General features: G+C 35.3%; 1 long non-coding RNA gene across 2 annotated transcripts in view; it reads right to left on the bottom strand.

Annotated features, from left to right (window-relative positions):
- Window positions 1-12,997, bottom strand: part of LOC133515969 (uncharacterized) — a 40,491-nt gene that overhangs the window by 11,310 nt on the left and 16,184 nt on the right. Inside the window, exons 1-2 of one of the 2 annotated variants that reach the window (XR_009799147.1) lie at window positions 4,287-6,240; window positions 187-592 (exon numbers count right to left, since the gene is read on the bottom strand). This is a non-coding gene — a long non-coding RNA (uncharacterized LOC133515969). Of the gene's footprint in view, window positions 1-186; window positions 593-4,286; window positions 6,241-12,997 lie in introns of those variants that run through there. The other variant, XR_009799146.1, reaches the window with a different exon arrangement.

Here is a 12,997-nt window from a genome sequence, read left to right as displayed (position 1 = left end):
TTTGGTATTTTTTTAATAATACTTTCCGATAGTAAGATTAACGATGTTTATGTTAATTAGCCCCAACGCAATCACATGAAGGTTAGGATTGTCAACGAAAACCGTTATCGCTTACGTACCTATGAATAGCATAGTAATTTATTATATACGTATGCCTGCCAGCGTAACTTGACACTACGATCCTACCTTCGTTTCCTTTTAATCAGATTCTATCAAAATACTGCAAGTAATATACAACTTTATTTCCATTCGCATTAGGCTCCAATTTCAAGACGTAAAACTCGTCTGTAACGGCAATGTTGACTGCGGCGGGTTTACTATGAGGCAGGTCAAAGGTCTGTTAGGGCCGGTTGATGTAAGTTTGGTTTGAGGTAAGCGTCCCATTGTCGTAGTCCATTGATTAATGCTGTAGTTTATCTACCGATATGACAACAATAGCGCGTCTTACCCCGAACGCCTTAATGCTTTCTGCCTATAGGTTTTATTTGAGTACCCATCCCTTTTACTGTACATGGTGTTCGGGTTCAGTTACTTCAAGGTGTGTTTCTTTTGCAGGTGCGGTTTAGTGTCGAGTGCTGTCTTCGGAGTATGCCTGAAATGAAATTAAAATATTTTAAAATCACAAACTTTTTATTTACAGATCGATTCACTAAAGCGAGCGCGAAAGCAATGTAGGCATTAAACTAAACCAATAACGTCTGTTATAGTGCGAATTATTTAGTTGCATACATTCTTATTCTACATACAATATTTTGCTATAATAATAATAATATACACAAGTTTCTTTCAATCACTAATATAATTATATTCGTACACGCTAGCTTTGGTATTTTCATCTGTATCCACACCTACCCTAGTAGTAACTTGTACTGTAATTTAACATATCATGAAAAAAAAAGTCTAATCTAATATGTTGTATAGTTTGCCGATGCATCGTATATCTTTATAAATGTGAAAAAATTATACTTTTCGAAAAGTAACAATTTTCAGATCATCCTGTAAGCATTAAGCCGACTTGAATGTCAGTCACACGATTTGACTGATGTCCTAACACAATCCCATTCTATGCAAATGTTCGCCCTCGTGTCACATAGTCATTGATTGATCTAAATCTTAAAGTGCGGTTAACGCATCATGCCACTGGCCTTGGTGTTGTTCTCCTTGCATTTGAGGAGCAAAATTACACTGAAAACGCATTTATTGCATGCTCTCGCTTGTTCGGCCTGACAAATACGAGCGAGCGTAACGCCTTTAGTATTGTGTTGGTATTATATCGATTTTGATTATGCGTTTCTGAATACATACACTTAGGAACTTATGATGTATAACCACTAGTTAGGAGTACTCAATCTCAATGGACATCTGAAGTACGTGTACATATGTAAATAATGAAATATTTTTCTTATCGACTTTAGGAAATTTACAAGTTATCTTCGAGGTGACTGACTATTTATTATACTACTTTTAGTCAAACTTTAAATATTTTGATTAATTCTTTGCCATATACGAGACAATCGCATGTTGAACATTTTGGAAATGTGCATGGAGACAAAGTTAACACGTAGAGGTATCTACGGAAGATATTTTTATTATTTTTTGACCGGGCAAAGCGAAGTAAATATTCGCTACATACGGGCTACAAAATACGATGTTACGAGATCAGCTAAGTAGTGACAAAGAAAGTATCAATGTAATTAAAGTAAAGTAATTTTTCCCAAAAGCTTCTATACCTACATACTATGTATTAGCCAAGCTATTTCAATTGATAGGCCCCAAAGAAGAACGCCTTAGGAAGCGAAACAACGAACATAAACAAAATACCTATACCCAGTATATAAATAGCTAGACAATGGATATCTATATATCTTTCTTCATATATCGACAGTCACTGACTTACATATCAGTACCATGGACCTAATGCGACATGTCGCATGTTGTGAAAGGAAACGCAATTATAAATACCATAAATTTTCTCCAAATACAATCATATTTATATTCTCTATTGCCTACATATATTTTTAGTTTAAAAATAGTTAAGTAAGTAATTAAGAAACTACCAATTTTATACTAGTAGTAAACTTTTGTACATAATATACCCAAGCTATTTCAATGATCACGCCTACAATTCTTCATACGTATGACTGATGAGCTACGTAAGAAATAAGCCCCAAAGTAGAACGCCTTAGGAAGCTAAACAACGAACATAAACAAGATACCTATATCCAGTAATATAAATAGACGGTGGATGTATTATCTTTCTCCACACGTCGACAGGTACTGACATGTCGCATGTGCTTCATATCAGCTGGGGGGAGATGTTTATTAGATTGCCATCCCTTTGTTTGGCTTTTGTTTTTAGAGGCTCTTTGGGCATGTTTTAGTCAAGTAGTTGTACAAATATACAGTGCCAGCTGTATAATATAAATAATAATATAATAAAATAATAGTATAATAAAAATAATAATAGTACATTACGATTCAAACGCGGCAAATAGATTTTTTGGCAAAGACATTCGCAACGAGCAGGAAAATTAAAATAAGACCGATGGGAATGTTTTAAATCGACACGCGATGCGAATAGCCTATTCGCACATGTATCGTACAACATTTTACTGGTTGTTGTACCCTTTAAATTTTCGGCATAGCTATGTAATGTGCTAATTGTCGCACTAGTGCGGTAATGTAGCACCATATGTACTGTAATAGTACATTACGATACAAGTGCGAAAAATAGGAAATTCGAAACGAGTGGCGATAAATTAAAACACGACCGAAGGGAGTGTTTTAAATCGACACGAGTTGCGAATTACCTATTTGCACATGTATCGCACAACGTTTTACAGTACATATGGCCCTTTAAATGTTTTACATAGTAACGTAATATACTAATTTTCGCACTAGTGCGGCAAAGTAGCACCATATGTACTGTAATTACGAGAATCCGTTAGCTAGATATTTTAGAGTAACATCATTTAGGCCAAAAATACTATGATATGTATAATTTTATAAAAGTAAAATATACCGTACCCTTACATAATTTGATAACGTATGTACAATACTTAGAAAGTAATAGCCGCCATCTAAATAGAGTTGTCTAAAACCTTTAATACCCTATCAAGAAAACGGTTCAACTAATGATTACGAGATAATGCGTAAGAAATGGACGAGGGAAGAAATGCTTTCCTACGTCCATTCAGAAAAAGCGAAAAAAGGTTCCGTGATGGAGAGAGGAAAAAAAAGACCGAATTTCGTCTCAGGAGAGTAAGACTGCAGAACCTGAATTTTCTGCTACGGATCCAAAGGTAATAAACTGCTTCACGTCACAAACGAAAACGATCACTTGCCACCACAAATTAAAGCACATTTCTGGTTATCCACAAAAGTATTTAGCCGAGTTTTCGTCAATGATATAAAAGCGAGATATCCATGACTTGTGCGAAAGGGAAGACACCACTAAGAGCGAGATAAAAATATGGCATTTTGATTAATATGGAGTCATTGCTCAGAGCGGCCTGTGTAGCACTGCTAAGTAATGGCCACTCCATAAAGACATGGTTAAGGTTAAAAGAAAATTACTTTATCAACGCCTTGTTTTAAATAAATATCCTGTTTCAGGAAATATTATTGTTGTTTTCAATACAAGAAATTGAGATGTTCGGGAGATGTTAAGATTTCGCCGCTTTATTGATGAGGACACAAATGATGTATCTATTATTTCTGTTCGTTTATTCCGACGCCTTTGTTTCGTATTTTGGGAGGATGGTGATTTGTCTGTATAGATTGATGGCGAGGAAAGTTTGATGAAACCAGTTTAATTTGTTTGAAAATCTTAACAGTAAAGTAAAATTTTGATACTTGGTGAAAGGTTGGACCAAAATGCCTTATTAAGAATACACGGGACTTAATCGCGAATTCATTTACCTCTTTAAAGTGTATCGACGTTTAAAAATTAAGATTAAGTCCCGTTGAAATTAATTAAGGTTATTAATTTGAAAATCACAGTCGTATGTTAAGAAAAAGAGTATCATTTTGCTATATCATAATATAAATAAATGTGTTACAAATATTTAAAAAAATATTCCAAAATAACATAGGTAAATATCCTAGTTCTCGACAAACAACAACAAACTACACATAGGGAGATAAATATGTATTGGCATCAAGAAGTCATATACCTATTAGATCGGTTGTTTAATTTCGAATCGTCTTAGTTAAATCCACGCAATGAAGTTGTGAACGTAAAAATCACTAAAACCCCCAAATGTCTCATCTACCTGTGTTCCTACCTTCAACTTAACACCACAGATTATACAATCGTTCATCTATACCGACTTAGAACACCATCGAGATCCTCAGCAGCTAATCGATGACGCGGTGCACACTGCACACAGCAGCACGTGTGCAGCGGAATGGTCGCGCCATTACTGATAATCCCACCTCATTTGCCTGTGCCACCGCTCAAGACGCGCTGGATTTCGCCTGGATCTAGATTAATTTTACATGTTTGTCCGCCATTGTAATTGTATCAAACGTCTTGTTTGAACCTCTAAATGTGTATTAGTTTAACGATCTCGTCATTAAAATAATTTGTAGCTATTTATTTGCTTGTTGCCACTGAATTATGGCACGTTATATTTGTACGCGTTTTTATAAAAAAAGCTCCTTTAACTTTTTTTAGAAAATCAAAAATTAGGGGCTTTAAAGGCATTTTATTACGAAGCCGGCAAGTTTTATTTATTTATAGATTTAATATGGTATATGAAACAAATTATTGGGTATCTACATAGACAATTGGGGACACTAAATTTCTTTATCAAAATTAATATTAGGTTAACTCTGAGTTGTTGAATAATAATAATACACTTTTAGTACCTACCTAAATAAAAGAGCTTGTTTTATTATGATGTCTTAGTTCGCACCCGTACAGTAACACGGCCTTTACATTTGAATTGAAGATCCTCACTTTAGTTCTTCTCGTCAGGGTAGAGCAGTTCCACACTGGTTTAAGCTGGCTCTAAGCGGCTCGGGCTTTGTTTATCTGAGTTACAATACTAATAAACATTAAAATTAAATAATGTCATTTTATAATAGGTACTTAATCTAACGAATTAACACGTTCTAATACCTATGAAGTTTGACTGGTGAAACCCCGATGTCATGAAATTGAGCTTCGACGTTCGACTGCCCAAATTAGTCTGTCATATAAGTTTGCCGAAAATTCTTTAGTCAAAGGTCGAAAAACGTTATTTGTTTGGGCTAACCCTAAACACACCTGACACAGATCTGAGGATAGGCTATACTAGGCGCCGGAGCTTCGATGTTTGAATACATAATTAAATTATTTTACACCTTCGACGTATCCGATTATACGAAGTGTATACGCCGCAAATAGCATCATGATGATAAACACTATGTTCTGCAAATAAAACAATTGACGACGTGACTATTATTTTAATGCCACGATTGTCACGATCTCCTTTGTGATTAATCTTTCTGCCTGTAATTCAGATTGAACTGCATGCTAGTTCAATCGTAATGTCACATGCAAATGCAACATATCTTGAATTTACATTCACGTAGGTAATCAATAAAAAATAAACCACATTGTGAGAATTCAAGTAATTAAAAGCCAGGAACCAAAGCTCAAGGTTAAAAAATTCCTGAATAATCTTATTTATCTATGTCAACCGTCGGCTTTTTTGTAAAACGGATCTGTCACAGATTATCTTGGTCCATTACTCATTCCTTTTGGTTGTGGACCAATCTGACAGCTGTCTTAACCCTTTTTAACCAATGAGTATGTCATAGGCGCACGATTTACATTGTGGCTTTTTTACGTTAGGTGTATTAGGTAAGTGCTTTTTATTGCATTCTGATATCCGTATGGGTTTATTCGTTGGTAGTCGTTTGAAGTGGGTCGTGGGATTGTATTTGGGCGGGAACGGTTTATGATTCTTTGGATTAAGTAGTATTATGACCAAAACAAGTACCTACTATGAAAATAATGCTTGTTTAATAGTTTTAGATAAGTAGATATACGTACCAATAATTTTCATACGTTAACTGTTGACGAAGGGCCAGTCCATTTTCTTATTATGGGAGGTTTTCGAAGTACGCACTCGTTTTGAGCACAGTGGCAGCTATTATTTCGTTGCAGAGGATTTAGATAGTAAGAAGTAAGGTCCTACTGATACTGATCTAAAAGAAGTCACTCTAGTGCGTAACTAAAAATTTGTGTCATAATTTATTTTTTAAATAATATTAATACATTAATACATTAGTAAATACCTATTGTAAAAGTCTAAGCTCTTAAAACTCTCATTTTCCGCTTTTATACGGATGCTTGGTGGCTCATATGACAATGGCATCACCACACACAGAGATATTTGCTAAAACGTGAATACTAAGAATTGCGCGATGAACGTAATATTTAATTTAATAAAATACCAAGTAACTATATCTAAAACTTTTTCCAAAAATGTACCAATAGTATTCATCAACGTTGTGTTATGAAAATCAGCGAGTATGTTAAGCTTCATCTTGTCTTACCCGCTGTACCCTTACATCATCAACACACCCAACACCACCACTGCGACAAATTCACTCTCCAATCCAGCCACGTATTCTATCAACATAAAATCTGAGTACATAGTACACCGGCCTGACCGTCGCCGCAGGCAAATGACACTGAATTAGTGGATAATGGCGAGACCATTCCCTCTAACTGCTTCCGTGGCCTCACCTAGCCATACACAATTGATTATCCAGTGAACTCTGGAAGGGTTAGTGGTGGGTTTGTTGATTGGACGGAACATTGTTGCTTAGGTTACTGGTATAAATAACTATAAGTTAGAAGCAAGTGAAAAAGTATTCGGTAGGTACCTACTATGTTTCAAATCTTTTAGATGGGGCCTGGAAAAGCGTTAAGATGAAGATACATAAAGATTTGTCAAAAAATTTAATTCACCATAATAGATTAAATTTTACAATGCCTTTGAACTTATGACACTTTTATTGTAATTAGACTGAAACAAAAGCAGTTGGATCAAGAGCGTTCGGGAAAACCGACGTCCTTTCTGTGGACATTACCAAGACTTTTATCGTGCAAATTGAAAGAAGTATAAGGTGTTAACATTCCGATAAGGAGAAGTACGAAATATGGCTTTAAAGTCCGTATGTTTTATGATTTTCACGGGTAAGTTGCATAACCTCTCAGAATAAAAAAAGCTTTTGACCCAGTTACCTAACATTCAATTATATTTTATATGAAATGTAGAGTTTACTGTGCTACCATTATAACAGCGATGTAACCTCGAAATATCTTCTTGTAAAAATGAAACTACCTAGGGATTTTATGTATCTTTAGATCTCCAGTGACAGGGGCATTAATCAAACTCCAACTTACTTTTATTTCGATGTTTACATTCCAGTTTATTCTCTCGGTATTTGCGTGGAATCTCAAATCAAAACAAAAGAGCAAAGAAAACATCCGGTGGGTCCCTCAATCAATCACGGGCAATATTTGCTATGGCCCGTAATCTTGTGCCCAAACTTCGCCCTTGAGGGACGCTCTATGGGACAAAAATCGACTAGCGCCGAGGATTATATTGATATTCAATACACAATAAATGGCCGCTGTCAAAAACTTGCTGTTCGCTCTTACGGTCATCCCTACGCTATCTGTGTCATTTGCCATTCGAAACGCAGGAGCTACGCTTCCCTCTCGCATGGCTTACGTGATAGTATTACCGGATAGAAAGAGATAACTATGTGTGGGTTTAGTCGCGCCTTTGTCACGAAGACTGAACTAATTTTTCATCATACGGCCCACGACAGTTACAAATGCGGCCTGAACTGTCTCTTCTTTAATAATACTTTTTTTTTTTTCAAGGGTAGTCTCCCTCCGAATGAAGATTTTCATCAGAATGCTAGGGGAAAAATTGGAAGAAGCTTAAAATGCAATTTGTTTGTTTAAACTCTTTAATACGGACCCAATTATAAAAAAAACATCCGATATCATTTTTTTCCTTTGTTTATTATACTTTTCATCAAGCGAAGATCTTATATGTAAAATTGTAGTTTTAAGTTATATCTTATTCAAGCGGTCATTACAAGTAAATGTAGACAGACATGTAAAAGCTAAGTAGATGTTCGGTGAGCAGTGATTAGTAGTATTTTCTAAAGTGAAGTTATTTTACTAAATACTCTTAATATTCATTAAGTTCGATCGATATTATATGAGTCACTTCATTAGAAGATATATTTTTTTATTAACTGAATTACATACATTTTTGTATGTAAAAAAATACTATGCGAAAAATATAAAACACTAAGCTTAGAAGCAGCTGTATTATTCATTTTGCTCACATCTGCTTGCTTGCATTATGAGTACATACAAACTATATACACTTGTCTTTATACACATTAGCATCACAAACACCCTCTGCATTATAATTCGGCACCCCAGCGATCAGTCGCTCGATCAATCAATGTACAAATCTGTCATGTTCGGTTTACAAGAAAAATTGTCAGGACGCGCCTTTGGACCCCAGCTTCCCCTACACAATGCTAGGCGATACTTAAAAGACTTATATATCTTTAATATCCAAGCAACTTACTACATTTCTCATCTGAATATAACGCTTTAACTCATGTTAAATAGGCGTAAATAGGTTAAATTCGATAAGAAGATATGACGTTTCGTGATGAAGACATGCAGTTGCATTCGGCACTGATGCACGCATGGACCTAAAAAGGGTATTGGTTTTTTTTTTCAATGATTTACTCGCAATTCAATATTTGATTTAAATTGATTAGATTTAGTTGATTTATTTGTAGGAGCTACTTAAAGTGTATTAAAAATAACCCTATCGTATAAGAAGCAATACCGGCCAATTATATACCTACATATATCATAATTATGAGAGTTGTTTTTCATATTACCTAATGTAATATTTGTGATATCAGATTTATTGAAATTTTAATACATTTATTTGACTGAAATTACCTAGATTATTTTCAATTTGTATTGTACGTTTAAGATAACAGGTGATATATTTAATTACTGTGAATGGAGTGTCTTGGAAAACTTCTTATTCAATTTACTTACCTGTATATATAAGTAAATAATAGTCGGCACATCAGCAATATTAATTTAATGTCCGAAAAACACGCAATGAAATATCTGCCTACGAAGCCGATGGTCCCGGGTTCAAATCCTGATAAGGGCATTTATTCGTGTGACGAGCATGGATATTTGTTCCTGAGTCATGGGTGTTTTCTATATATTTAAGTATTTATAAATATTGATATATTATATATATCGTTGTCTAAGTATCCTCAACACAATCCTTATTGAGCTTATTGTGGGACTTAGTCAATTTGTGTAATATGTCATACAATATTTATTTATTTATTATTTAATATCTATCTTTGCCACTTAATAACTGAAGCAGTTTGAAAGAATGAAGATAGAAATGTCCTCTGACTTAAAACGGTTAATGTTAACTATCCACTAGTTGATCTACCAACACACACTCAGTAAAATAAAAGTATGAACTAAACACACGAAACGGCAAAAACGCATTTAAGGAAAATTCTCCTTAGAAATCATTTGTCTAAGCATTCGAGGGGTCAATGCGACTGGAGGTTCCCACGCTAAACCTCCCAACGTAAACCAACTTAACTTTCCTCAGCTTAAAATGGAAAACAAACTCTTGTGCTCTTGAAGACAGCGAGATTAAATAAAAACCTGGGTTTCCGCAGCTGCAAAGTTATCTTTGCGAGTCTATAGGTATTTCTAGAGAGTTCTCGCTAATCGCCGAAAAAAATATTTGCCGATTCAGCTCCCGCTTTTTGCCGCTGATAAATGTGCCCAGAATATGTATCTGGCAATTCGGTACTAGTTGCGGGCCTTTTTTCATTAACTTAAAGGGTGAGGGTATTTCCTGTAGGTTTTCTCGGGGAACGGTATTTTTAACTGAGCAGCTGTGGATTCTTAATTTATGTTTTTATTATTTTAGTATATATACTGGCATATTACGAACTTTATAACAGTCGTGAAAAAGGTGTTTAATAATGTATATGTTTAAGTAAATAATATTAAAAATATGGTTTTCTAAAGTTCCACTCGTAAAAAGTAAAAGAGACGAATAAAACACTTGAAACGTCTTTCAGAATTTCTTAAACTGAAATTGATATTTCAAAGACAGCATAATAACCAGTAATGAAAAATGGTAATGGTAAAGTAAATTAACCGTTATATCTAAATAGTAGGTATTTACACGTATAATTTAAGTCAGTGATATAATGTAGGTATCTACGAGTATACCATCCCACCCTTGTGGGGATCTGCTTGTGTTAGGTATGTTGATATCTAATATGTTTTCTGATTCGTAAAATATATTAATCATGTTTATTCACAAAGTTCTATGTCCAATTCAGCTTTAATAGTACATTACGATACAAGTGCGAAAAATAGGAAATTCGAAACGAGTGGCGATAAATTAAAACACGACCGAAGGGAGTGTTTTAAATCGACACGAGTTGCGAATTACCTATTCGCACATGTATCGTACAACGTTTTACAGTACATATGGCCCTTTAAATGTTCGACACAGTAACGTAATATGCTACTTCTCGCACTAGTGCTATAAAGTAGCCCCATATGTACTGTAAAATAACTTGTAGGTTTGGGGGAAGAAGAAGGATAGAAGAAAGAAGTTCACGTTTAGAATAATAACTTAAGAGACTATAGGCTTTTACAGGCTTGCCACAACACACGTATACTTTATGATAAAATAATTACTTATAATTTAGTCTTCTGTCGATGAAATTATAATTTTAGACATTTTCTTTTCCTAATTTAAGCCTTTGATTTACGCAGAGACATGATGGATTTACGATTCGCGGCCACTCTTATCTAGTCAGCCACCTTGCGTACATTTCACATACAGGTAAAATTCTCTCAAATTATGCACGACTTAAAATTTAATAAACTCTGACATAACTAGCTTTATCCTGCCGTTTGGCAAATACAAAATAACTTAGTAATTAACTCAGAACAAATGACGCCGCCTTCGAGCCATACGTCCAAGTCGGCCTTCGGCGCCTACAATGCTGCATATAAAACCCATACAAAAAAGCTTGGACGCAGACAAACCGTTGAAGTAGCGAACGAGATCGCAATGACGGTGTGCATAACGAGTGCCATATGTCGGGGGCGGCGGGGCATCAATCGAACGTTGCAGTTGGCGCGCCGAATGCATCAATGCAATGCAATCTGCACTCGCTTTGGATTTCTATTCTAATGGAAACTTAGAATAAGTATTAATTTCATACTAGCTTCTGTCCACGGTTTCATCGCTGTGCTGAGAATGACTATGATGATTAATAAAATCCCTATGTGATTTCCCGGGCCTGAAACTGTAAGTATTCTACCCATACCAACCATTTAAGTGTGAAGGGGTACCTACCAGTTAAACAGACAAAGTTATTTTCGCATAAGTACTAAATAGTAGGGATTAGCGTAATAACACTTTACCAGTCAAAATTAACTTATTAAGGTGGTTCGATTTTCATACAAAAAACAATCGCTATTTATTAATTAATTACACAATATTATTACATAAATAGTTGCGCATCTATCTACTTTCGAATATTTATTTGCGCTAAATTAATAGAAAAACTTTGTTTCATACAGAAATCATGCAATAATCAACGTTATATTTTTATAAATTTTACTCATGTGTGTGTGACAAATGTCGTGTACAAATACATTGCGGCGTTGCCACTCCATGCTTCGGACGGCCATCGGCGTGACGTTGCGATGTTTGACGCGTTTTTAGCTGACTCTGTCGACACTGACACTCAGTGTGACCAGGCGTACGATAATTGTCGTACATGTACGATAATTTGGGCCCCGGTATGACATAATGTTCCAAAGAGCATTATCGTACACTAAAGTACTATAATTTCAGCCCTTGGATGATGCCACCTTAAAAGTCTAGTAATTTGAAGCAAAATATGACACTTTCTCTCAGAAATAGGCTAAAATTAGTATCTTTGGGTGTTCGGCTCCTTGGTGTAAGTTTAAAGTTTAAAATGTCTCAATTTCCTGTATACCGTTTGAGTCTATCCCAAAAATACACAAACATAAACAGATTTTTTTGCGCAATTTAGACGAAAATTGTCTTTTTTTTTATTATTAATTGGAAATTTAAGCTTATTTTGCTAGACATTTTTAGGGGCTGCCTTTTTGATTGGCGTACGATATTTTTTTCAACGGTACAATAATATTGACACTCAAGTACGATAATTCTCTTCCGCTCGCCTGGCAACACTGCTGAAACTTGACAGGACCTGGGGCCTACCGCGAAAACCTAAATTCGCATATTGCGGGGATCTTTCTCTTTTACTCTCACTAAGACGTAATTAGAGTGACAGAGAAAAATGCCCCAAATTGACGAATTTCGATTTTCCCGGTAGCCGCCCTGGTGCTTGACGTACTTGATAGAAAACAACGCTGCCGCATGTTCTGAATTGTGATTTGATGTGTTTTTGGATTGAAAATGATAGCAACGTCTAAATCAAGTTACAAAAATCATCGATATTCTGGTCCGCGAAAAACCAGGAAAAGTGTAACTGTAATTGGAGTCTACAAAAATGACCAATTCATAGAAAATATGACCTAGAAACTAGTTCATTTTTATAAAACTCAATTTTGCCCGAGATTGTACTTAGGCGAATACCTAAGGGAGCTAAGTGTATTGATCTTGAATAATTAGTTGGCTAATATATGACTCCAACATGATATGGACATTTACATCATAACTATTATACCTAGTTGGTTACTAAGTTCTGTTACTTGATTTCTTTCTTTCTTCCTAGCGTTGTCCCAGCATATTGCCACGGCTCAATGGAGCCTGGGGTCCGCTTTGACAACTAATCCCAAGATTTGGCGTAGGCACTAGTTTTTACGAAAGCCACTGCCATCTGA

This window comes from Cydia pomonella, chromosome 3 (genome assembly GCF_033807575.1).
Source record: "Cydia pomonella isolate Wapato2018A chromosome 3, ilCydPomo1, whole genome shotgun sequence".
NCBI lineage: Eukaryota > Metazoa > Arthropoda > Insecta > Lepidoptera > Tortricidae > Cydia > Cydia pomonella.
Note: the sequence above shows the minus strand (reverse complement) of the source record. Positions and strands in the feature narration are given on the sequence as shown.